The sequence below is a fragment of the Monopterus albus genome, unplaced genomic scaffold, assembly GCF_001952655.1.
Source record: "Monopterus albus unplaced genomic scaffold, M_albus_1.0 scaffold115.1, whole genome shotgun sequence".
Classification (NCBI taxonomy): Eukaryota; Metazoa; Chordata; class Actinopteri; order Synbranchiformes; family Synbranchidae; genus Monopterus; species Monopterus albus.
The window spans coordinates 1,416,254-1,442,858 of NW_018127995.1; the positions used below are offsets into that span (position 1 = coordinate 1,416,254).

General features: G+C 43.1%; 1 protein-coding gene across 7 annotated transcripts in view; it reads right to left on the minus strand.

Moving 5' to 3' along the window:
* LOC109966606 (estrogen receptor beta-like) overlaps positions 1–26,605 on the minus strand; it is a 98,092-nt gene that overhangs the window by 23,907 nt on the left and 47,580 nt on the right. For 6 of the 7 annotated variants that reach the window (XR_002275803.1, XR_002275800.1, XR_002275802.1 and 3 more), the window contains exons 3-4: positions 14,024–14,098; positions 4,346–4,675 (exon numbers count right to left, since the gene is read on the minus strand). The gene's annotated coding sequence lies outside the window, so the exon portion shown is untranslated. The remainder of the gene's footprint in view (positions 1–4,345; positions 4,676–14,023; positions 14,099–26,605) is intronic. The other variant, XM_020611557.1, reaches the window with a different exon arrangement.

Here is a 26,605-nt window from a genome sequence, read left to right on the forward strand (position 1 = left end):
GATCACTTTGTGGTCTTAACAGACATACTACGAGTATGACCTTTGACCTCTTCGTACAGTAAATGGATCCTGTTCTGCTGCTGCGCTCAGCTGAACGTCTGGCAGCCACTGAAGACGACAGGTTAGGGTTTGGCAGAGCTCAGATAATTTATTCTCTTATTTACACTTGGGGTCAGAGGGCAGTAGACATGAATTTCAACATTGTCCAAAACTTGATTGGCACTCGATCGTGATTCATGAATGAACAACCCAGACCAAACCTGGAACGGAGAGCAGAATCCAGTCATAGAACAGAAGTCCATCCAAGAACCTGTTCCCACTGAGAAAATGTGTTCTCATTAGATATATTATCTGTCTGTGCATGACCTGCACAGCCCAGATTGACCACCTCTGGATAATCGGAGGTCAAAGTCCGTGCGTCTCCTCAAACAGAAACCTCTCTGGTGGAACCACACTTTTAAAAACAAAATCCACTGCAGGGTCTCATGCTTTAACAAACCATGTGTCAGTCAGCAACAGAAACAGGGCATGTGAATGACAATATATTATGTTTCTCTAGAGGTCACTGTTCGAAGGAGAGTATAATAAAAACATGTTTATTTCTGATGTACAAAGGCGCACAGACCCTCCTCGCCCAGAAAATGCTCCCAGCCAGGAGCGTGTACCGCATCACAAAGACCCCCAGCAAAACCATTAGCCAGACTCTGTTCCTCCATTCTCTCAGCCTCGCAAAGCCCGCAAGGAGCTGCAGAAGGAGAAGAGTTGTGGTGAATTGAAGAGGTCGGCACATTACAAGTGGGCAGGAGGAGCCCGTCGGAGCTTAACAGCAGCAGAACTGACAAGTTGATAGCTGTGTTTTACCTGTCAGCGGTGCTGCACCGTCTGTCTGACAGAAAAGTATGCATCCTTAGAAAGTCATTTCATCTTTTCCTCAGATCGATTAAATATTAAAACACTACTGTGATACCTCACATTTAATATATTCAAAATACAGTGAGCTGGAAGCAGTAGAACCAAAACAATTGCATATATAAAATACTGATTCAAAAACATGACATTCTTTTTTTGCTTTTCTTTGTCATCCATGAGAGTAAGAGAATATTCTGGGGATTTGGACTGTTGGTTTAACAAAATACTAACGAAGAGAATTAGTCATGTTGAGAACTGGTGATTACACAATCCTCACATTTAATACAAAGGCTATTCACTAATTAAGTGAAAAAATGAGCACATAGGTCAATAATAAAAATCTTCAGCTGCAGCACTGAGCTTAAAGATGCCCTCCAGTGACAGAAAATAATACCCTTGCGTCATATGAAAATATAAAAAAAGTGACCTTCAAAGTGCATCCTGATAGCACAGCAGCATTGTTTTCCAATGTGGTATAGTATTGTTCATGTAGTTTTGAAAAGTCTTACTTGTCACTCCCTGCCCTAGGATTCAGCGGAAAGGTGCTTCATGTCACGCCTGTGTGCTTTGGGTTTCACTCCAAGCCCACACCACCACAGCGCCGACTGGGTGATGTTTCCACTGCATTTCAGCTGGGCACACAAAACACTTCGTGCCATCTATGCAGACTTGAATCAACATCTCTGTGCAGCATATAAATAAAAGTCCAATGTAGAAACAGCACTGACTAATATATTGGACATGGCTTGTAAAGGCTGGATTCAATTCCAAAAGATGACGATGGTGAACGGTCTCTGCCAACACTTTAAACACGTTAAAAGACGAAATGAAAGTGTAGCACAGCATGTTAGAGATTCAACATCAGACCTGCTGCACTCCACTTACAGTAGGAATGCTTCCCCACCCTGGCTGCTATAGTACAGAACAAGCAGCACGCAGTCACGGAGCTCAGCAAGGAAAACACAGAAAGGGACATTTTTACTCAAAGACCACAACTGGGGATGACGCCGTCTCATCTGTCTAATTCAAACTGCTGAAATCTAATGACGGGGTGCTGGAGAACACCCACATGTCACTGCAGCAGCGGTAGTCACCGAGCCACTGGAGATCAGCAAAACCAGACTTTGTTAAAAGTTCATCTTTACATTTACTACCACATAAGAAAGAAAAACTGCCAACACTGAAAAACGAGGGGAATTTTCTAGCATTGTTTCAGCTCTATTCTGGAGTATGTTAAACAAATGCTAAACTACAGGAGTGATCCTTTAAGGAAGCAGCTGCAAGCATCAGTCCAGGTTCGTTTTGTCTCCGACTATAAGATATCTTGGATGTTGACATCAGTCTTCTACTCAGAGGATGGAGGCCTTTTCAGGAGCCTCCTGGTGAACGGCTCCACTGCCACCTGAGCTGCATGACACCGTGACACTCCACACAGTAGCTGCACTACATCTGATGCACGACACCTCATACAACTGCCTCACCTGCCAGGAAATGCCCACAGACGGCGACTGCAACAAGAAAAACACACAGCGCTACTGCTGTGGCTAAAATGCAACACACTGTACCCGCGTATTTAGGATGATGGGTGACCTGTGGGGTCAGGGTGGAGGGTGTCGATCAGGGGTTGTTCAGAAGCGTGACCTTGACGAGTGTTTGGCGCCGGCCAGTGAAACGCTTTTCAACGTGGGCGAAACCCAGAGAATGGAAGGGGATGTGCTGAAAGTCAAACGTCTTATTTCTTTTAACCGCAGGACTTCCCTCTATCCTTCCAACCCTCCCACTGCCGCCGCCACACACACACACACACGTACACATATATATTCATTCACCCTCACAATGATAGCTATGTAAACACATACATAAACACATACACACTTTCGACTCCCCCGCAGCACAACTGTTCATGAGTGGAAAAGGAATCTGGTATTTACACGTACAGCCAGATTATGATTACAGCATGAGCGCTCTCAAGGCTACAGAGAGGAGGCTGCCAGGCGAACATCCTCAGGAGAAAGAGGAGCAGATAGGCCCAGTTTTGTTGATGTGATAAAATGATCTCCAGCAACGTCAAAAGATTAGAGAGTAAACAAAATGTTCCTAACAAAAAAATATTAAAACGCTACAGTAATATTGTATCAAAGTGTGGAGGAGGTTCCTGTAGGAACATTATAGAAAAACAACTCCTATTAACGTCACTTTTAGTTTAGACGCAGAGTCCATGCATGAATCTGGGAATGTTAATGTTTTTGTTTGCCTGCTGTTCTGTGCTCTGCAACCTTTTTAATATTTTTGGATGCATCAACTGCAGAGAAAGACACAGTATGATTTAGTGCACAAACTGACTGCAGAACAGCTGGGGGGTGAAATTTTAATATGTTGGTTTTTTTTTTTTTGGGTTGAACTGAGGTTCCTTTGGTTCAAACTAGATTTTCAAACATATCCATTTCAGGGTCTTCGGTTTTTCCCATCCTTTAACAGTAAGATTCTGATGCTTAGAGATCACAGAGTAAAACTGGGCCTCAGCCTTTAGGGCCAATATTTGTCTGATCCTTCCAACACATGCGTCCACTAGGCAAGTTGAACAATCAAGTGTAATAAAAACAAAAATTAAATGAAGTTGTTTTGCTGCTGCCTTGATTCCACTTACAAGTCTGGACTTTCTCTGAGGACAGAAGTTGCCACCATATAAAGGAAGGAGAGCAGTCAGACCAATAACTAATGTCTCCATTGTCTCTGTCAGAGGAACAAGGGAAGCCACAGAAACACTCAACTGATGGCAAGCCAAGGAATCAGCCCGTAGGAAACCAAGCTTCCCTCCTTTTTGCACATGCACCAATTTTTATACAATAACTATGTATAAATATAATATGTATTTTAAGGCCGCATGGGAAAGAAGTGCTTCCCACTCCATCTGCTGACAAGGATGGGGGGGTTTGAATGAAAGCTGCCGAACAGCTCTGACATTTTGTCTTTCGTCTCTGCAGAGGCTCATAGCGGCTGTTGGTCACGAGATAACAGCAAAAAGCTAAACGTTTCCCCCATTTGCTCTGCCCCCACAGCAATAAAGTTTTTTTTAAAACGCAGCAGTTCAACAGCTATAAAATTCACTCTGACTTTAACTTAACACCCACGGGTTGGTTCAAGTTAGTGGAACGGCACACCTGCCCTGCAGTGTAGGAAACTACCAGGTGTTGTTCCATCAACAAGCCAGAATCATTAACCGGATTAATTGAGTGGTGGACTCCAGGAGCTACTGAGAAAACTGATTCTCATCAGTGGAATCAATCAGTCAGTCCGTGAAGAAGTGGAGCGAAGCTGCACCTGTCAGACTGGGAACGACTGGACACTTCTACTCGGAAATCACCGCGGCCTCACTAGTTTTGTTCCTCCTAAAGGAAAACTTAGAAATTAAAACATATGATCTCACGTCACAAACCTGTCAGCCGATGATCAGCCGCTGCAGTTGTGTCTGTGTTCAGTGGCTTCCAGTCAATGAAGGCAGAAAAAAACAGAACGCGTAAAAGTGGAACTACAAACGGACATCACACGGACCCGGCGCGTACTCCTCTGCGGTAGTCCTCCACGAACTCCTTCACATCTGGCATGGCATCAATACTTCCCCCTCGAAGCACCAGGTTTGAGGTTTGATTTGGAGACGTCAGTGACACGCCTCGTTGGAGAGCTGCCCGGCAGAGCTGCGCACAGGAGGAGGAGGAGGAGGAGGAGGAGGAAGGGGGGGGAGGCTCGGAAGCTTGACTGGAATGCGCTGAAAAAAAAAAAACCAGAACAAAATAACGTGCGTATGTGAGTTTTAGTTTTCTTCACTGAGGTGTAATAAAATAACTTGGTTTTAGTTTTCGGACTCCAGACGTGTATGATCTGCATCCTTCATTTACTGATGATGGAACACACTGTTTAATAAGAAGAACAGGAGGCCAAAGGGGCCACCACCAACAACAAGATGATATGATATGCTATTATATATATATATATATTAAATTATGGGGCAGCACAGTGGAGCGGTGGTTAGCGCTGTGGCTTTATAGCAAAAAGGTTTCAGGTTCGAGTCCGGGCCTTTCTATGTGGAGTGTGTGCATTAGTCCAGTTTGTTTTTTTTTTAGTAAAATGCATCATTGACACAGTTTTTCTAATCTGATCCAAGGGCATTATGGCAGAGGGCATTATGGTTTGTGATATTGGGCTATAGAAGTAAAATCTGACTTGAACGGTCCCTGTTACACCACATATCTAGATATTTAATGACTGCACCTACTTGTGGTTTTGTGCAGTGCAACCAGTGGCACCATAGTGATCATTTCTTTTCACTTAGAACTAAAGTGGTGTCCAGAAGGTAAATTTAGCATTAGAGCAGCACAAAACTACACCAGACCGGGTACATTCTTTAGTTTTCTGATTAATCCCTTTTGTCGGTTTGTCTGCTATTTGTATTCCACTGACATAATTTAACTCAAGGGGATCAGGGAAGTCACCTGGTTTTATCATGTTTGACAGTTTCATTTGAATCTTACGCTGTGTTCAAGAACACACAGGAAATTACAGCTTCCTGCTTGACTGTTTAATGCACATTACTTCACTTTTGCCTTTGTAGGAAAGAAGCTAAATGTGCTGAAGTTCCTGTGTGGAAAAGGAAGCTTCAGCATAGCAACAAGTCAGTTTACTGCTTCCACTCGGTGTCACTGTACTGGATCACGTAATGTTGTGTGTGTTCTTCTGGCTGCATTTTTAATTACATTCACATAAAACTCCATAAACTCCTGACTCTCCCTAACTAGTTTCTCTACTGCTTTCCTTTCTCAGTAACATCACTTTTCCTCCTAATGTTCTTCCTTACAAATGGCCTTAGACCGGCTGACTTTGTGAACATGAACCCACTGTCTGGAGTTTCACCGATTCCACGTTTGACAGTTTGTCTCTCTGCTGCCACTTACAACAGAACCTGGAGCAGCTTCAGCTCTGAGAACAGAAACAAAAATGCCTTCTAAAGTTTGTTTTACAGCCCCAAATCAGAAAAAGTTGGGACGGTGTGTAAAATCACAATTAAAACAAAAACCAGTGATGTGTAAACCATCTGTGTCCTTTTTGATTTTTAAACAAAGAATAAAGTTGATGATGTGTCACATCAACTAATGTGCTGCTGTTTTCAGTGTAACTCAGTGTTTGATTTGACTCAGTGACCAGTGTCAAGCTGATTCCAGACCAAGATTTTATTTTCCAAACCTTCTGTTGTTTGGGAAAGCAGCACTTTCTCAGGCTGTAAAACTGTTCATTTGCCACCGAAGTACTTAATTTACCAACTAACCAATTAAAGTTAGCGTAATTATTTTCACTTTCTGTTGGCGTTGCTTTATAAACAGTGGAGACGTGACTAGAATAAAGGTTTTCAGTGACAGTGATGTGGCACTAAACCGCTCTGTCTGGGCAGGGTTCACAGCCCTCACCTGCTCTTTTGATTTGATTTCCACCTCTGATTTAAAATTTCTAAAGGCGTCTCAGCAGCTATAAGGTCACACTGCTTTATTCCAGCTCTCTTCTCTGGTAACATTGTCGAGATTTTTGTGTTTGATTCTCTCCATACTCTGCCTGCAGCTAAGGCGGTCTGCAGGTCCAGGGCTGAAATGAGAGGAGTTAACCGAGCTGAACTTGTTTGACATTTTAAAAATAGTTTCTAAGGCCATTAGGAAGAACTGAAAGGGTAAGTCAGACAGAGTTTGGCCTTTGGCTGAAAGTTGAAGCTGTCACTGCTGCTGCCCAACAGTAAGTTGTAAAACTAGCAATTAATCCTGTCAGAATCCCAAACGCAACCCTAGTTACAGTTCGTTTGCCATAACCACTCCTGCTAACGACAACCATGCGGCAGCTGGGCTGCACAGACACTGCAGAAAGTCACAACTTAAAGATTACTGAGTGTAAAACATAAAACATAACATTCCACATGATCCAGAGGTTTGGAGACTCATCCAGCACCACTGGTCAACTTGTTCGTTTGCACATAAACAGGCTGTAAGAGACACATCATTCTGCCACTAACATGCATTCAACCTGATTAATGTTGTGATAAAATATGTATGAATCCTGTTCTGACCTCCTTAAAGCAGCGGCAGCGTCTCCGGTACTACACGTGGCGTGCTACTCGAAAAGGCTGAGAGTGTGAGGTGTGTGAGGAATGGACCCCAGTGCTGGAAAATCTTTGCAGGGATTTAGTGTTGATTAACCTCAGTCTTTCTATCTGTATGGTCAAGACCATTTTGGCCACCCATGCTATAAATTAAAATTTTAAAATATAAAGTACACAATTACCAAGTCACAGCTCTGACATAAAAACCTGCCTCTAAAATCTTTTGTTTGAATTTAAGGATTTTTCTTTCCAAGTTAAAAATGGACTGAATCAGAGAAAGAGGCATCTACTTGAAATAAACACGATCTAGGAAGAAAATCAAGCTCTGTAGCTACGACCACTTTATTTTGAAGATTGTCTGAATACATATTGGACATAATCCACAGTAGAGAAGACAGCAGAAGGAGAAATCAACAAAGAAGGGAGACTTCCGACTGAATCCGGCTTTCTGCCTATGTTCGCTTCAGATGATTAATTCATTCAACTTTTCAGTCCTTTAAAAATATGAACTACTTGTTCTGAGTCATGGATTCTTTCTCTGCCCACTTCAATTATCTTCTCATCATTATATTTGCCATATTAGTCAATGACATGCTGCTGCGTCATGCTTTAAGATACGAGGCCGCAGACTATTTCCTTGTGAAAACTCCTGAGTGCAGTGAGGAACTGTGTTCCCTCTTCTCCTTTAGCCTTTGCTCCAGTAGCACAGAGACCAGCCAGAGTGGAAAAGGCAAATGTTCCCTCCCCTCCAGACTGGGAAATGTGTTTGTGTGTGGGAGGCAAGGCTGTGTGCGCCAGTGTGTGTCTGAGCAAGTGTGTCACTCATTCAGACTCGGTATCTGCATCGATGTGGAGTCCAGATTGTTTGGAAATGCAGCCTGATTCATCCTCTGCCTAATTTTTCCCTTAATCATGTCGGAATTAGTTTCATTGGCCCTCTGTGCTCTGGCGGTAATGACAGATGGGAGCAGGAGCTGGATTCCCAGCACTTTCATCCAACTGCTGCCTATTACTCCAGTAATAGACTGAATTTTCAGCTGCATGTACCCTGGGGCTAGGTCAGGAGGGCTGATGGAACCAGTGGAACCAGATGAATCAGGCCATTTGTTTTTTGTTTGATAGGGCCACACTTCATATAATGTAATGTGACTGTGCAGGAACACATTCAGAACCAGAACCAGAGCCAGAACCAGAACCAGAATGAGATTCACTGGCCGGGTGTGTTGGACACAAAGGAATCTCCTTTGTGACTCTGGTGCAGCGGCTCTCAGTGTGGATGTACTGTGCTCTTCTGTAAGGCAGCGAGTAGACAAGTAAACAAGATAAGAACAGAGAACAAGAAGAAGAATGTGCAAACAAGAAGAAGGAATGTAAAAATAAAGCACTTATAAGTATAGTTTCCCAAATAGATATAGACACAAGAGCATATTTCCAAGGGTTGTCGTTCTGTTACACAGTCATGGGTTAAGTGTTGATCAGAGCGACACCCCGGGGAAGAAACTGTCCTTGTGCCTGGTTGCCTTGGGGTACAGTGACCTGTAGCGCCATCCAGAGGGAAGGAGTTCAGACAGTTTGTGTCCAGGGTGTGAGGGGTCAGCAGAAATCTCCGCTGTCCTCCTTCTGACCCATGAGGTGTACAGGTCCTCCATGGAGGGCAGGCTGGCACCAATGGTTCTTCCTGCAGTCCTGATTGGTCACTGAGCCAAAGCAGACAGTGATGGATGATTCCTCTGTAGAACTGGATCAGCAGCTCCTGGGGCTTCCTGAAGTCCACTGTCATCTCCACTGGTTTTAGCACGTTCAGCTCCAGGTTGTTGCGACCGCACCACAGGACCAGCTGCTCAAGCTCCCGTCTGTCAGCCACATTGACACCACAATACATGACTTCATGAACCGATTAATCAACTGGGCACAAATATGACTTCAAACTAATAAACAACTGTTTGCTAACCTGTTAACAGATCTGTGCCAGAGGTGTGTCCAAAGCAGCGTCTTAATGCTGCTTTAAAATGTTGCATACATCACAAACACATCATCACATTAAATACTGCGCTGTGAGTCCGAGAAACAGGACTAATGCAGAGATTCGTTAGCTTGAGTGTTGATGAGCCACAAAAACTTCAGTGGACACATTCTGAATATTTAGAATTTCTTGCGCTGGGTCAGGACTGCTGCTGTCAGGCAGAGCTTATTGGTGCAGCTTATCTAAATCACACTGATACAAAACATGTTAAGACTTCCTCCTCAAACCAGTCTCTCAGGTTATTCACATGCAGGCCACAGTGAAAACCTTCATCCATGTCACCTATCCCTCAGACAAAAAGGAAAGATAAAATGAATTGATGTCAAATGATTTACATCATCTTCTTGCCTCACAACTGTTCTCTAACAAAGTATCTTCAAGTGTTTACATGTGACGTGGCTCCACAGAGCAGAGCAGTGTGGGAGTGAGGAGGAGCGGCAGGCGAGGTTACCTTGAACTCTTGTACCTTCAGACTCATGGAAATCCTTCCCTTGTCTGGGAAATTTAGGGCTTTTTCTAAATTCTCTGGCAGGACACGGGCTGCTTTCAGCCCTTGACTGCAAGATACAAAACCCATGACCGCAATTTTTCATAAGTAACTGCCTGTTCATAAAGGGTACGGGCTCTGTGACAGACATTTTACACGTTAGGCAGTTAGCTAACATTCTGAAAAAAACAATGTGGTTAAATTCCTGTATTACCAACATTATAAAACTGTTAAGAAATGCACGGGTGCAGAGCGGTGGTTTAAAAAGACAAGGCTGTAAATATTCTTTGTTTTTCTTAAATTTAATAATAATAATAAAAAACTAGCAGCGGCCTGATCCAGCTGACAGATATACGTACAGTATGTAAACCCTGATGCGTCTCTGAGCCACAGAGCTTCACTGTGTCCAGACACTATTAAAACCCATCAGTGACCAGTCCTTCGTCACCATGAACACACATACTGGAGTTTGTTTTGACTCAGCCCTGCACACGCACCCTGCTGCTGCCACAAACACTCACTAGAGACCAAATGTGGATTCATCCATAGCTGAAAATAGTCCCCAGCAAACGCACCGTTTCCTCCCGTTTCATTAGAAAAGTAACAAGACAGCTACAGAAAAGAATGTAAATGTTTTCCGGTTATGCTTTTATGTTGGTGTCTTATTTCCTGCCCAGTTTTACTTTTAGATCCCGCCATGCCTCCACACTGCTGTGTTTCCTGTCATTGTGCCTCCACCCTCCTCACCTGGTCCGCTGATGCTTAGCTACATTTAAGCCTTAGCTTCACCTTTGTCTAGTTGTCTAGATTGTCTACCTACCTGCCAGGCCAGGCTCATGTTTGCTTTGCTTTCTATGCCAGAGCCAGCTAACGTTTTGCTTGCTTTTTGCTCCACTGTCTCCACAAGCTAAGGATAAAGACTTTTGTTATGACTTTGTTGTCTCTCAGCCCCATTTTCAGCCTGATTAATGTTCACACCTTTTACCCAGTGAAGCCAGCTACTAATTTGGCACTGGACATTTTGTTAATAAAGGCTCCTCTAAACTGTTTGCTGTTTCCTGTCTGGTGCTCTGTGAGCCTTTCTCTGTACAAAGTCCTCCACCATCTATTCTTAGGACCAGTTTCTTGGCTCTTATCATTCTCAGTTGATAATATGGTCCATGTCCCCTGGTCACAGCTAATTTAGAGAACAAAGTGGTCATATAACTGTTTGACCCACAGTAAGCTGATTCACACATCCAGACACACAGACAAAAAGACAATCTGGTTGATCCACTGTCTTCCACTGAGGTTGTTTACTGGTACTTGTGTGTTATCTGCTTGTTGCTATGTGGTTTCTAGCACTCGGCCCTCACTCGCCCACACTAGTCCTCCAGAGCTAACTAGCACAAACTAACACACATAGACGACAGGACAGCGAGCGCAAGGTTATGGGAAAAAGGATGGTAGTGTCAGGCTCGCCAGTACAGGTCCATATCCTTACATAATACGTGTGTGTGTGTGTGCGCTGGGGAGTGAGTGCTGACAGAGTGGAAAGTGAATAGCCCGTTTTAATGCCCCTTTCAGTTACCTTGGTGCAGAGAGATGAGCTGAAATCCAGACTGTCAGGCCAGTGTGGACCATTTGAATTAAAATCCCTCCAGTTTGCAGGGTTACCTATTTCAGGGCAGGATGAATGGGGTCTGTTAATGATGTTAACCAGTGGTAGTGACCTGCAGCCCCTTCCTGACACGGACTCCTCTCCATTAATCTGACAGCATGTGAATGTGTCAGCTTCATGTCTAGACCAGCACCCTGGTCACTTTTCATAAACATCATGATGGAGATCTTACTAAGTCGAACCGAGTAACATTTACATATCACTTCAACACAGCACCAGTGTGATCTGCATGCAGTCACATTAACAAATAGGCACGTGCACAATGTACTGACATAAGATGTTACATAAACCAGTGACGACAGCTCTTACTTTAAAGCTGCATTAACTAACTTCTCCCTCTATATCTTGATCATTAAGGATAAAGTGAGAGTCAAAACAAACTCCACAGTACCCCCCCCTCCTCTTCTCTCCATCACATGTGGTCACGACAGCCAGAGACAGTTGTGGCAGTCGGGTAGCGCAGCACTAATAACCGGCTCTAGAGCTAATGTATAGGGAACACAGAGCCCATAGAGCTCATGGTTTTTGGTGGTACCAATTAGCCAGCTACAGTATTTAACGTCTAGCGGGAAGAAAGACACATCTGGTCAAATGTTAGTCCTTTGGATGCGTTTAGTGCTCTCCATCTCCGACATGCCAAACAGATGTTAACCCCGGTTTTGCCCCGTTCTTTGTCGCCCTCTTTCTCTGCTACAGAACGCGGCCTCTTGGGTCTAACAGCTCCACTCCCATCTGGGTTGGACCTGCACTGGGAGCCTCCACGGTCTGTCTTTGAAATGAGTCATAGTGGTTTGAAAAAGGCAACTTATAACCCTGGATCAGTGGGGGGGTGGAAGAAGTGGCCACAGAGGGCGAGAAATAAAGACAAGGCCTGAAGACGGCAGAGTGGGGTGGAGGGGTTAGTACAGCATGGAGACAACACATCTAGACATTTTTTTACTTGCTTCCCCCAAATTAGTGTTGAATCTTAGTTAATGCAGCTTTAACGTTGCTGTATAAAGTAAATACAGACAGTTCAACAGATTACAGGGCACAAAACACTAAATACAATAGAGGTTCAGGTAATAGAGGTTCAAAGCTCTGACTGTTCAGTTCAGTGGACACCTCCCGTTTTATAAAACTCCTCAGAAAAAGTGGCCTTCAAACACAAAATCAAACAGCTTATCCCCCCTCACACTGGAACTTTTCTTATTTCAGTGATCTACAGCAGGTGAGTCACTAAACTTTGGAGATTTTCAGCACAGCTTATCTACTTCATCTCTGCAGATAAACTCAGCCAACCATTTAGTCTCATTAATTCTGGGACTGATACAGTAAACACACTTTTATTACAGCACAGAGCTGTAACTGGAGAGGAATATTTGCTCACTTTTAATAAACGCTCTCTTAAAATCCTAAGGTTTTCGAGAAGCAACAGGGAGCGGTGATGGCTGAATATTCATGCATGCAAATCAGATGTCTCCTCTGAGAAGATCTAATACCCCTGATTTGACTGTGGCTTTATCAGTGAACCCACTGTCAAAAGGTAGAGTTTCCTTTTTTAATCAATCAGCCTTTTTATTAGACATCTCTCTTTCTTTTGCTTTCTTTTCCCTGTCTTCATTCTGAAGTGACAGACACTTTAATGCTCTGAGCAGTCTTCTCCCTGCCTCACGAAAGCAATGACACTATTCAGCTCTGACCTTTTTTCTCTGTTGGCGCCACGCTATCTCTGACAATGGAACAGGATGAGGTTAATACAAGTTTGGCGGTAGGAAAAGTATATTGGGAAAGGTTCGAACGCTTCTCTTTTTCACTGCCTATTTTTTTCCTCTTTCTTCATTGTTCTCTTGTTGCACAAAAGGGCCTTTCAGCGTCCACATGTGAAGAAAATTGAAAAATCAGGGAATAGCGTGGATCACGGCGGAGGAGGCCTGTTTTCTCTATATGCCTAAGACATGAACGAGACAACACGGCAGTTTGTGATGTGTGTGTGTTGCTGGTTTTACATGAATGTGACAAATATGAATTCACATATTGTATTATAATATAGGCCCTACTGTATATGTGCACGTGCACAGGTGTAGTTCATTCCGGTGGTGGTGAAAACCCCATCTTCACTGAGATTTTACTGGAAAACCTGCTGGGATTTCACCGGGGGTCCTCTCTGGTTGTTGTTAGTTCACATGTCAACAGATTTCTGTTTGAACTCCTCCCCTCTGGACGGCGCTACAGGTCACTGTACGCCATAACACCAGACACAAGGACACACTGTTTATTCTCATTGTATTGCTCTGTTTTTATTTTTATTCTCATTGTTATTTTCTGTTCCTGTTGCCTTGCACTGCACCGAGAGTCTCTGTACCACAGTCACATTCCTGTATGTTCAAACATATTTGGCCATTAAAGATGATTCTGACTTTTCCCAAGTCTCAACTGAATAAAGATTTTAGGAAAGTTCAGTAAGGATGGTTTTCTCTTGTGCCTATTGAACTATTTTATCTTTATGAACCAAAACAGTTCTATTGTGCTCTGAAATAAATGTTTACTTAGTGCAGTCACTTTAATTTAATGTAGAGGTTTGATGAATTTTACAAAAACAAGAAGCGCTGGCTTTGGTTAAGGGTGGGATAAGGGGCAGTGTTAGACAAGTAGTGGGTATGTATAAGGTTGTAGTCTCCTGGAAATGAATGAGTATGGTAGGACCCATAAATGGCAAAACCCCGTGTGTGAGTGTGTGTGTGTGTGTGTGTGCGTGTGCGTGTGCATGCACGTGCTGACACCGTCCAGAAAGCGTGAAAATCAGACTTCTTGTCCTTCTTGTCATACCTGGAGTCAGACTTCTCAGCTGGGGTTATGTACAGAAGACTGAAAGGTGGACATGAAGAGGCTCAGTGGCGCCACCTGTTGAAACCAAACACACAGATATTGTGCTTAGTGTTCATTGAAGAAACAACTTGTGCTATTAGTAACATTTTAAGGCTCTGGCCTGCGTTCTGAGCTTCTTCTTACTATAGCTATAGTTTCCTGTTCCATATATGATCATGACTGTTAATAATTTAAGGTGAAAGCACAACAAACTATCGACTGAATCCAAAATGTTTGATTTTAAACCTTTGCTTATGCACCAACACATTGTTACTTTTGCTGCTGATTATGTTATAGTTCTCAACATCACCATCAAATTTCTAGTTTATTATCAGCTTGCTCTCTCTCTCTCTCTCTCTCTCTCTCTCTTTAAAACACATTTTAGGTTGAAAATGAGCTTTTGGAAACAATGAAAGAATGTTTGGATGAATGATATCTGAGGTTGCTCTTGTAATTATAAAATAAGTATGGAATGCAGGACGTTTAATGATTTGTTTTGACATCATGGTCACACCATGGTGCGACTATTTTATCTTTATCTGTCTGTAGGAAAAGTCGAGATGTTTCCTGTCAGAACTACTGAAAAGTAGGCGTTTGAAATTTCCTTTCAAATCTCATTTCAAAGTTTTTCTCTATTTTTTCAATTTTACACATAAGAAGGGTGTAAAACGAAAGTCCATTCCATCTGAAGTGACAACCCAACTCGAAAATGACCGATCACATAAAATTGAAACAAATGGCAGTAAATCTGGAAGGATGGAGGGTAACTCAACTCAGAGCTTGACATAATGATAACGCCTCCACAGAGACAGTAAATCATGAACATAAGGTAGCGTTTTTTTTCCTCTTAAAATGGCATACAGCAATTTTTGAAACATATTTCATGAATGTCTTGGGGTAGAAAAGAGACGCGATTACGGAGACCTTCACATATTTGCAGCACCACTCTCAGCCAGTAAGTGCAGAGCACTGGATGTACCCGTGTCTGTATGCCACAACAGGCTGCTTTCTGAGAATCTGCTCTCTGAACTTCCCAGTATCTGACCAGAGCTGCACTGGCTTCTATAAATACTCACTTGGCTGATTGGAGCTGCTTTCCTCTGAATTATTTACAGACACAGGCAGATAAACACCGATGACCAGATTATCTCTGACACTGAGTTCTACACTAATATTCATAAGTGAACACAATTCATAAAATAAAATAGAACAGCTTCGTTTCATAAGTTTTCTAAGATCAGCAACAAGTCTGAGTGATGTCGGTGTGTTTCTGAGGTTTGTTTCCTAAAGAAAAAGTCTGGAGATATTCTATATTTTCTTCTTGTCAACAGTGAATGCATCCTACTGAGTGCTGTGTATACATCCATCCATTATCGACATAACGAGGGGGCTGGAGCCAATCCCAGCTGACACTGGGCGAGAGGCGGGTCCACCCTGATCGCCAGTCTGTCACAGGGCTGACAAGTAGACAAACAACCACACACACACTCACTACTACGGGCAGTTTAGAGTCACCAGTCAACTTAATCTGTTTCACTAAGTTCTGCCTTAGATTACAACTTGACACTTTACACAGTGAATAAAGTTGTAAAATCATTAATAATGTGGCTTGTTCTCATAAACATCACGTTTTCATGACTACCTCTAATTGCTCATTATTTATTCAGTGTGGCAGAAAACTAACCATCACTTGGAAGAAAAAAGTCATTGCCTTAGTGTTGTACAATTTAACTAAATGAAACCAACCAAACCAACTAACATTCTATTTAATATCACTTCAGAGTATATTAAAGCTGGGAGCCATTCAAACTCAAACCAAACAAAATCATCTTTCTCATCTGAATGTTGGCTTTTTATAAACTTTTAATAATGTTGCAGGTAAATTAAAAGCTTATTAAGCCGCCAGATTTTCATTAGGAAAAGTCATTAAACTTCCATCAAGCTCCTGTTTTCATAACTGCGAGTTCCACCTTAAATTAAAGAAAGAAAATTAATGTGTTTTTAGTCAATGTGTGTACCTGCTGAATATGTGTAGCATGTAGCAGGCAATGCTGCAAAATGTGACAAGCATCCTGTTGATCTATAACACTATTACCCATACAGTTTGATAAACCATGGGACACAAGTATCACTGCTGTATATTACATAAACAACAATATCAGTTTTATGCTTGTGAATTTACTAAGTCTAAGGCACAACTCTAAACTCTAAATCATAGAACCTAAATCTGCTTTGACTCCGATACAAACTGATAACTAATTCTAAGTCATTAAAAACGTACTCTAACTGAGAATCCATTTCCATAGAACTGGAGGTAATTAGGATAAACAGATTTTAAAAAAAAAGAGATGGTAAAAACTAATGTAGGCTGAGACACTCTGACCTTTAGTCCCAGTGTGGGTCAGAACTGTTGGAAACTACATTTCCCATAATGCCACCAAACCCTTGCTGCCTGGTTATTGCCCAGGTTACTTTCTGATCTTCCTGGATCAACTACTTCTGACCGCATACAGTACCATAAAGCAGAACCAGGCGGTGTTGTACCTAGAACTCACCACTAGAGGGCAGCACGCCCTCACACAGATCACCTCATGGACTACTGCTGCTGCTGATTACTGTTATTGTTGTGCTTGTACTTTAGCTGTTCATGTATTTATTTTGTTTTATGTGTTTCACAGTGGTGTGTGCATGTAGTCTGCCGTGCACACGTTTTATAAATACTGAGGGAGGAATAAATCTGTTCAATTAGAATGGAATGAATCTAGTTTTGCATTTAATTCCAGCTCAGCTGACAACAGCACTACTGCAGTTAGGGTCATGATTTACTCTGAGTTGAGTGTCCTAACATAAAATGTGGACAAGAATATTACAAGTCACAACTGCAGTACAATAAAGCTCAAGATAAAGGAGGCCATAGTTACTCTTTGATACTACAGCTGCTGCACACGCCTCAGTGCTGTCTTAGTATTTCTGCACACACACTTTGAACGTGTGTCTCAGTTTTCTCTTAAATAGAAGCTGCGAGTGCTGTTAGATATACACACAGGGATCTGCAAGAACCCCCAGTGCTGTCAGTTAAAAAGAAATGTATTGCTGGCCTATTCTGCAGGACAGAAATGCATAATGTTAGGTATTTTTAGTCAGATAGAAATTGGTTAGATACTTTATGTATTAGAAATGTTTAGTGGAGATAGGATGTCTAGTTAGACTGTTAAATGCTTAGTCATGCTTATGAGTTTCTACAGGGTACATCTGGTCAAGGATAACTAGAGAGAAGAGTTGATGACTGTCAGCAGACAGGGTGTTTAATATTATTATTATGACGTGTAGAACTGTAGCCTTAGCCATAATATGTTCTTATGTTTAAGACACGACATGTTCTAGAGGTTGTGAGAATGTTTTTAGTTACACACCACTTAATCAACAGACACACACACACATTGATTTGCTTCATGTTTTGACTACTGCTATGACCAGCTGCAAAGCTGGTAACAGAGACGTCTTGGTTGACGTTTCTGTGTAGTATGGGGCTAGCCCAACCGAGGGGATATAATGTATAGGCCTGGTGGGTTCAGGGTCTTTCATCTTACATCTGCCTGCGAGCAGTTTGGAGGTGCAAGATACCTGAGCGTGTAATGTTAATTTTACCTGTGATCCTTTGAATAAATCAGCACTGTTTTGAAGTTACTTGGACTGTCTCGTCTCTCAGAGTCCGTATGGTAAAAAGTACCAGGTACAACAATAAGAATGTGTATTTAACAAGTCATCAAGTTCATGTTTTCTCAAACACAACTGTGTAACCATGTGTATGCAGGGAGAGGTGCAGGAAGGTGGTGAACCCTGGTGTGAAGGTGTGACCTGCTGGCCTGACACTTTTCTAAGCTGTAGTAGATATTGTTGTTACTTTTCACTCTGGTAAAGTAGAACAAGGAAATGAAACAAGACTTTTTTACAGTAACTCAAAGTCAGACACAGCATGAGCACGTGAAGGTGGGAAAGATGTGTGGAGTTCCAAGAAAAAGCAACTGATGTCCACTCTGCTTTCAGCTCAGAGCCAGGACCATCCAGTGAAATCCTGGGATGTTCACGTGTGGCACGACAGACAGAAAACATGACAGTGTTCCTCACTAGCTCCCTCCTGTGGCTATTCTTGCTATAGCTCATATTACACTTTGCAGAGATGAGAGGGCCCACGTGAGGTTAATTTGATCACATCTGCGAGGGTCTGCAAGATGTCTGTGTGCAGCAAAAACGTAAAAGACTCCCACGGTAACAGCTTTAATGCCCATTCTGGAGTATATCTGGACCTGGGTAGCAACAATAAATGATGGTGTAAAGAAGAACAGAAAGCATTTAAACTGACAGTGTTGAAATCAAACGTAATACTGTTTTAAACACCAGAAACCACAGCTGGTGCCTGGTCTCCTGCACATTTTACTGAGATTACGACTGAAAGAAAGTCACTTTTGGCTTTTCCCGTTTTTTTAGAGGTCACCACAGCGAATTGTCACACTGACGACTCGCATGTTGACATTTGGCACGTGTTTTACGCCGGATGCCCTTCCTGACGCAACCCTGATTCGAACCCGGGCCACAGCGGCCAGAGCACTGCGCCTTAACCACTAGCCTAATCTCATTTTACTGAGATTAAGACTAAATCTGAAAAATACAGGAGAATCTCACGGTGTCCAACTCTTGCATTTGGTGGAGCAATTAGAACTTGCAGAAGAAACTGAACGCTCAGTGAGAAGCTGCCACAACTGCTGGCAACCAGCCACCTCAGCAAGCCGCTGGACAGGGTAATGAATCTGTGAGCAACTTGATGGCAGATGAAGCGACGCTCAGGACAAGACCTAACAAGCTCCGTGAGGACTTTTGCCACAGAGAAACTGTTACAACATTAAACCAAGCGTTTGCTACAATGCACTGGGGGAATCAGAGGTGTTGTACATGTGCAACACACTGATGTGAACAGTTAGACTTTCACAACCCTCTCTGACATCCTGCCATACATCACAGCACAGCTGAATCCTCCTGCTGTTTTAATGGGAGGACTGTTGTACTGTATGCAGTATAAAAAGCGTCTTGAGTGACCTGTTAAGGATGCAAAGCAAAAGGATTTACAGGGTCTTTCGTGCTCACAGCTATGATACATCTGAACAGCATGTGATGCTTCTCAAGTACATCATTTATAGTCAACTAGCTGCACTTTGTTCTAATGATTAGAGGGTTTTTCCACTGAAACATGTGGTGCTGAGTAACGTTTGCCACGGGTTCTGTGCTTGTTTCCACTACGGTGCACCCTCTCTGGAGGTGCATTCTGGGAGCTAAATTTTTCAGCACGCCTCAGGAGCTAGTACTAAAATCAAGTACCAGGAATGCGAGGTGGGAAGGGGTGCGTTCGCAGAGCAGTTGCCAGTGATTAGTTAAATGTCTGTGTCTTCACACCTCAGGCATTAGCATAACAAGCACCATGTATGTGAGACGGGAGCAGCCCCTCCCTCCTCTAAACAGAGACCAACAGAGATAAAATACAGTGGAAAAACAAAGCAGGACGGTCGACATCAGCCCTGGAGGCTATGCTCGTTGATGGTTAAGGGAAGTCGGGGTGTACCGCTCGTTAGGTCCCAATAGTGGAAACGCAGCATAGGTGGACTTTTCAGTTCCACCAACGTCCGTGTAGAATACCTGTTTGTGTTAGTGTTACTACAGTTCTTCCAGTTTGTCTTTCATATGTTGTGAAAGGATTATATTTTAATTCCCGTTTCTTCCGGTTCTTCTATACCAGGAACTCAGAGAGACGAGACGGTCCAAGTATCTTAAAAATCATGCTGGTGTATTCAAAGGATCACAGGTAAAATTAACATTACACGCTCAGGTATCTTGCACCTCCAAACTGCATGCAGGCAGATGAAGAATGTAAGACCCCGAACCCAACAGGCCTGTACACGTTTTTAGACTTTACATACGAATTCATTCAGAGAGGTGGTCTGAGGGATCCAATCATCTTTGAGAAGCTTTACAGCTGACCCTAGCAGTAGGCAAAGCATGAAGAAAATCAATGTGTGATTGTCTGGTGATTGTGTGGTGTGTATCTAAAACATTCTGACATGACATCTAGTGCCTAGGAAGATATTATGATTAAGATTACGGCTAAACATATCATACAGTAGCCACTTTCTATCTAGTTATCCTTAACATAAACAACCTGGAGTAACTCATGGAAATGAGTAAGCATTTAACAGTCTAACTAGACATCCTGTCTACACTAAAGACATTTCTAATACAACAAGTACCTAACCAATATCTATCTGACTAAAAATACCTAACAGTTGTATGGTCAAACTACTTTGGGCACTAGAAATTAAACATATTTAATATTGCAACAGGACCCAAGTTTATCTCATGTCTAACACTCAGTGTCTATGTGCAGGAGGAATTACAACTTCTGGATGATTTCAGGGATAAAATTAAAATCTGGTTAAAAACAGGTTTTCCTAAAAAGGAACCGACACGAGATACTGCAGAGCAAAGAACTGAAGCAGAGTTGATTAAATTCTCCAAATAAAAACAGCCTTTTAGAAATAACATTTTCAACAGAACAGAACATAATAGGACACAAGAGGAGACAACAAAGCAAACGGTGTTCATCGCTGGAGAAGTGACACCTGCTCCTCATCCAAACCAGTGATGTGCAGTCAGCTGAGAGCTCCATTAGGCTAATTGTCTTTGCAACTGGGAGGTAGAGGCACTCTACCCACACTGAAAACCAGATCCTGGACCAGATCCTGCACCAAGGTTATCAACCAGCATCCCTCGAGTGGGGCTTCTTCCACAATTTGGGCCTCTAAAAGCTATTAAGTGGCCCCTCCCTGGCTGAAACTGCTCACACTGACATTGTTTTCACATTCCCATGTTTTGTTGCCATGGCAGGGGCGGCACGGACACGTGGGGGTTAGGCCGGGCCTGTATAATTTCAGTAGGAGCTTGGACCAGGCCAGGCTAAAATCTAACAACGCTTCTTATTCCTAGGGCCCTCCCCTCCCCTCCCTCCTCTCTTTTCAACCACTTCAATTACACAGAGACTTGCATGTGACAGTGGTAGAATTACACAACGGGGGGTGGGGGCCCGCGAGGTGGGGTGTCCAAATGTAGCCAAAGGCAGGAAAAACAATCCCTCTCCTCTGCTATGTTATTTGTTGGTGTCAGGGGCTGTTCCACGTGCTCCAACCAGCCATAATAACATATCAGAGAACTACCATGCTGCGTGCCAGGGTACACTGTCACAGTTGTGCTGTGTGAAAACTGGCCACATGGTCAAGAGTTAGGAAAGTATTCCATGTCATAAAACTGTTCAAGGGTGCACAAAGCAGCTAAGTGGCACAGTAAAGGTTAATTGTACTGAACAGTAACAGTAAAACTGTTAATACCAGAAGGTACTGTCAGAGTTTAAAGTCTAGGGTTGGTTCACGCTCAGGGCGCACGTTTCCTGCCAACAGCTTTCCCAGGCCACGTCATGAACAGAAGAAACAGACACTACATGTGGTTTGCTGCTAGAATGCAGCAAACAGAGCTTTGTTCTGCTGACATACAAGTGAAATCCTCAGTGTTTGAGATGCACAAAGAACAGCAGCAGGAAAATGTTCTGTGTATAAATATTGTTTTCGCTGCTTGGAGCCCACGTATCCTCTTCAAACGTGATGCCAATGTGAAACCAAGGGCTGCAGTTGCAGTTTGGTTCCACTGTTCACCACAATGTCCTAAATCATGCTGGCGAGGAGGAGTAGGGGGTTTGTTTTATAGTGATTAGCCTATTATGTGGTCGGGCGCTACCAAGCCCCGCTCAGCGCTCCACACATGCCTCTGTGACCTCACTGCGCTGAGTGAGTGAGCCACGGGCGTCATTATGGCCGCTGCCTCGTTGGGCTGACAGTCAGCTGGGCAGGGCTGCGACTCCGCCTCAGCAGGGAGGCCACAGGAGGTCAAACAGAGCTCGCACTGGTTCGCTGGTGTGTCACACTGCACAGGGAACTGTGTGTGTGTAAAAAAAGATTTAGGCTTTGTCTCCTCTGAAGCTGTTTAAGGGCATCGGTGGCAGCCATCGAATCCGTGGTCACGTTGGCCTCATTCTCTGTGTGCTGCTGCTCGGCTTTGTGTGTGTGAACTTGGCTTCAGTTGCACGTTCAAAAAATTGTGAAAGAAAAGCTGCATGAGTCTGTTGGTCAGAGTTGGCTTGTGTCAGAGGCTTCGTGGATTTCCTTAAACAAACTCTCCAACTGACAAGTACAGCTGCATTTACACAAGAAAAACAAAAGGGCAACAGGCGCTATTTAAAACTAGCAGAGCCTTGAGTTACTCCACTGTTGCTCCGTCTTCAGTCAGGGCTCACTAAATCCTTCAAAAAAGTTATAAACAAGTAGACATCCAACCCATTATTAAGTCAGATAGACAGTATGCAGATGCTGTCTCTTTTTAAAGGCAGTTCACTGATTTCTGATGAATTAAAACTGTACTTTTTAAAACTGAAAGCGCCCAAGAACAGCATTTAACTGGACAATCTTCATCTGCTGGCGAAGGTCAGACTGAAGATGAGATCCCTTTGCCTTTTTTCTGTATTTAATTTGGATGAGGCAACTTAACTTTATGCTGCGGGTCCACAAAATGGAATAGTGAATAAAGAAAGAGTCTGGATCAGAGATGTTGTGTGCGTGCTGTAGCTGTCATGCAGGCTTTGTCATAATAATGCAGGGATTTGCAGAATTCGTGTCATCCGATGGTCTCGTCTTTGGCGGATCATACATGGCTGGAAAGAAAAAAAGCTAAACTCACAAATAATGGCCAAACATTCTGTCAAAACCAGCTCCATCCAAGAGGAAAAGAAAGTCTTGAGGTTCATGAAACCTGCTGATGTGTCAAACTCCACTGTTATCAGCTGCCAATGTGCCAGTTAGTGAAGTGCATTCATTTGCAGCAAACAGCAGTCGGGCTGTCATCTCACCGACTACAGGGTCCGAGCCTTTGGTTAAGTGCTATGACTTTTAGCACAGAAATGACTGAGTACTGTGTGTGTGTGTCAATACATGCAATTTCAAAAGCGTCGCTCTCTTACGGCTCCAAAGGCGCGTACGCAGCTGCCAAGCAGTGAAAGTGGAAAGATACAGGAGAGCTCTGATTTACACTAAAGTCAATAAATGCCCCCCAGCATTCCTGGTTTATTAACAGTAGTGGTGGATGGAAAAAGCAGATCTGACAGGCCTGGTGCCGCTCCGAGGGCCCGAGCGTCTCCACAACGTCCTGTGTCTCGTCTCCCGTGCCTGACTGACTCCCTCTCACTGACTACATCACTTTTGGCAAGCTGATAAAAATAAAACCCCAGAGAGGTTCTTTGGACATGAATGATACCACATGAGGACAATTACTGCATAAAAAAAAACTAATTACAGCCGTTTCTAAAAAGATCTCCCTGGTCAATAAATCAAGCTGGAATAATTTTACAGACACTAGAAGTGGTACAGTTATTTGTGAAGACATGTTTAAAAAGGCAGCTCAGTGCACTAACACTGAGCAGTTGTCAAGCGTGTCCCTGTCAGGGACTGTGACGCCGGTCCCCCCGGTGCTGGTATCAGCAGTAAAAAGAGAAAGGATGGGCAGCTACACGGTATCTGCAGTTTTGTTCTGTGTGATTTAAGGTTAAAACATCACACGCCTCTTCTAGGCGAGGTGTGTTTGTCACCAACAGAATGAACAGCTCCTTCCTGCTCTTCAGTGAAGTTCCACAGATGGTCTCCACTAGAGACAAATTTCTAGTAAGCTCCAAAAATGCATCCTACATTTCCCATAATGCCACTTTTTCATTAGACTGTAGCTGTCTGGTAAATGTCAGCATCTTTCAAACGTCACCTTCAGTTTGTAAAAGCTCTGATAATAGTTTGCGTCTTCTAGAAATTCATTCACATGCTGCTAATCGCTGGCTGGATTATGTTCAGATGCAACGTTTCTTTTTTTATTACATTTATTAACAGCAGTGGAACTGCCAGGAGGCGGTTGGTGGTCATAGAAGCGCATGGTGGGGCTCACATCCACAGTCTACTGTGTGGTTTGGACAACAAAAGGGAAAGACTTTTGGTTAAATGTATATGAACAGAATGTGTCTGGATCTCAATCCAACCTGGACCAAGTGCTGTGAAGGCCTAAGCAGAACAATCTCAATAGTTTAATAATGCTGTAGTCGCTACAAGTAGATATTGTACTGGGCAGTACTGAGGAGTACCTCTGTGACACAAACTCATTTAGGTGGTAAGGTCAGTAGAATGACCGTCTGAAGACTTTGACATTTTAGTCTAATCCTTGTACGGCAGTGTACGGCACATCATCTTCGTGTGGCTTTTAATTTAACACTACACATCCTTATAGTTTGTTGTTTTATTGAATATTTAAAGCAGACCTGGGCATTTTACGGCCCGTGGGCCACATCCAGCCCTTTGGGTGTCCCTGTCCGGCCCGAGTGAGGTCCATCAAATCAGAACATGAATGAAAAAAGATCACGGGAACAGTTGATGGCGAATGCCGCGTTTTCAACAAGACATGGACGGGAAAGTACTTATTTACAGAAGTCAAAGGTAAAGCGGTGCGCTTAGTTTGTGTTACACAGGTTGCTGTGTTCAAGGATTACAGTTTGAATCGCCACTACGTGACCAATCGTGAGGAGAAATACAAGAACTTGTCGGATGAAGAGCGCGCAAGAGAGTCGGATGCTTTGCTAGTGAACCTACATAACCACTAAAGACTTTTTTACAAAACTTCCCACACCCAGAGATGCAGCTTTCAAGACAATTATGTCATATCCCACAAAATCACCAGAAAAAATAAGCCGTTTTCTGACGGAGAGTTTATTAATTTAGTGTTTGTTGGACTCTAACAACACTAATACGCCTGGAGAAAAAGGGCGATAATGAGAACGTGTCCTCTCCCGACGCACTGTAACGAGGAGGGTTGAGGACATCGCAGGAAATCTTTGGATCTACCTACATATGTGAACAAACATTCTCAGTGATGAAGTTCAACAAATCCAGATTTCAATGCACGTGTTCAAGCCCAAGCCAGACTGGATTTCTCTCACTGAACAAGTAAAATGAACTGAAAATGCAAATCTTTACCGTACTGCAAAGCACCTTTTCAGTGTTCTACTTTGTTATTCTGTCTTATATTGACAGATTTAGGGACTAGTGTTGCTACAATAGATGTAGTCAGTTAGAATGAACACTACATTTAACTGCACTGCTGGATGTGCCAGGCAAATGTCTGCCAACACATTAACATGCTAATATGTTAGCTGTAACAACTGGTAATATTTTATTGTCTGGTTTTCCACTTATTCTGCCAATGGCCAAAAATGATTTAATGCAGCTTCAAACAATTAGAGAACAGCATCTCAGTTCATGTCCATGGACCACTATGTTCCAACCTGGGTGTCTCAACTTCTGACCTTCAGTTTATCAAGAAAAACTGCATATTTTAAATCATGCCGAGCATCTCAGCTACTGCCTTATTTCATTTTAAAAGCTTGGAATTGTATCACGAAATATCTGCTTCCATGTTTTCTCCATGATACTCTGAGCATTACAAATGAAGATGTGGGAGCCCTGTGATCAGGGTGACGGCGCGGTTGGCAGGTGAAGAAGAACAACTGTGAAAACACTGAACTGTACACCTCCCTGCCCCCCTTTTCTACAGCAACTTAATGTGCAGTAAAGAGACTGAAGATGAGACAATGGGATCGGCTTTCAGGGGCATCTGTCGTCCCCCCGACACACACACACACACACACACACACACACACACACAGGAGTCTGCAGATGGCTGTCAAGTCATGAACAGAAGAAACACCTCACACAGACAAAAATGGTTCACTTGCAGACACAGAGAGATATGCACAGGACACACACGCCATCCCAGTCTTTGTCAGCGCTACACTGAAGACGCGCTGTTGGCAGCTGTATGAACATATTCTAATTGTTTAAGGTTCCCTAGCACAACTGCTGACAGGAGATGAACCTCTGTCATGTGACGTTTCATTCTTGGGCAGGACTCACAAAACAGTTTTAGGATGCTAATTTAAAGATGTTTTAAAAGAGGATTCTAAAGTCAGTGAGGTGTAGTTCCTCTTTTGGCTGCTCTCCATCAATTTGGGGTCACCACAGTTGCTTACTGATCCACATATGTGACTCCAAACAGGTTTCATGCTGGATGCCCTTCCTGAAGCAGCCCTACCGCTTTTATTCAGGCTTGGGATCAGCAAACAGGGTGAATCCTAATTCCCCTAATTACATCCATGTTTTCCTCTTGTCTTTGTCCCGTCCAAGTAAGATGCAAGGAGAAACTGTGAGGACAGAGGAATGGAGGAAAGACTTTCTAACTGACATGAGACGTTCTCTTTTGACCTGAAGTGTCAAATCACAAACAGATTTCGGATAAAGGGGTGTGTCAGTCCGTAACAGACTTCTGTGAAGGAAGGCACTCGTGTATCCTCGGTCCTCATTCCTT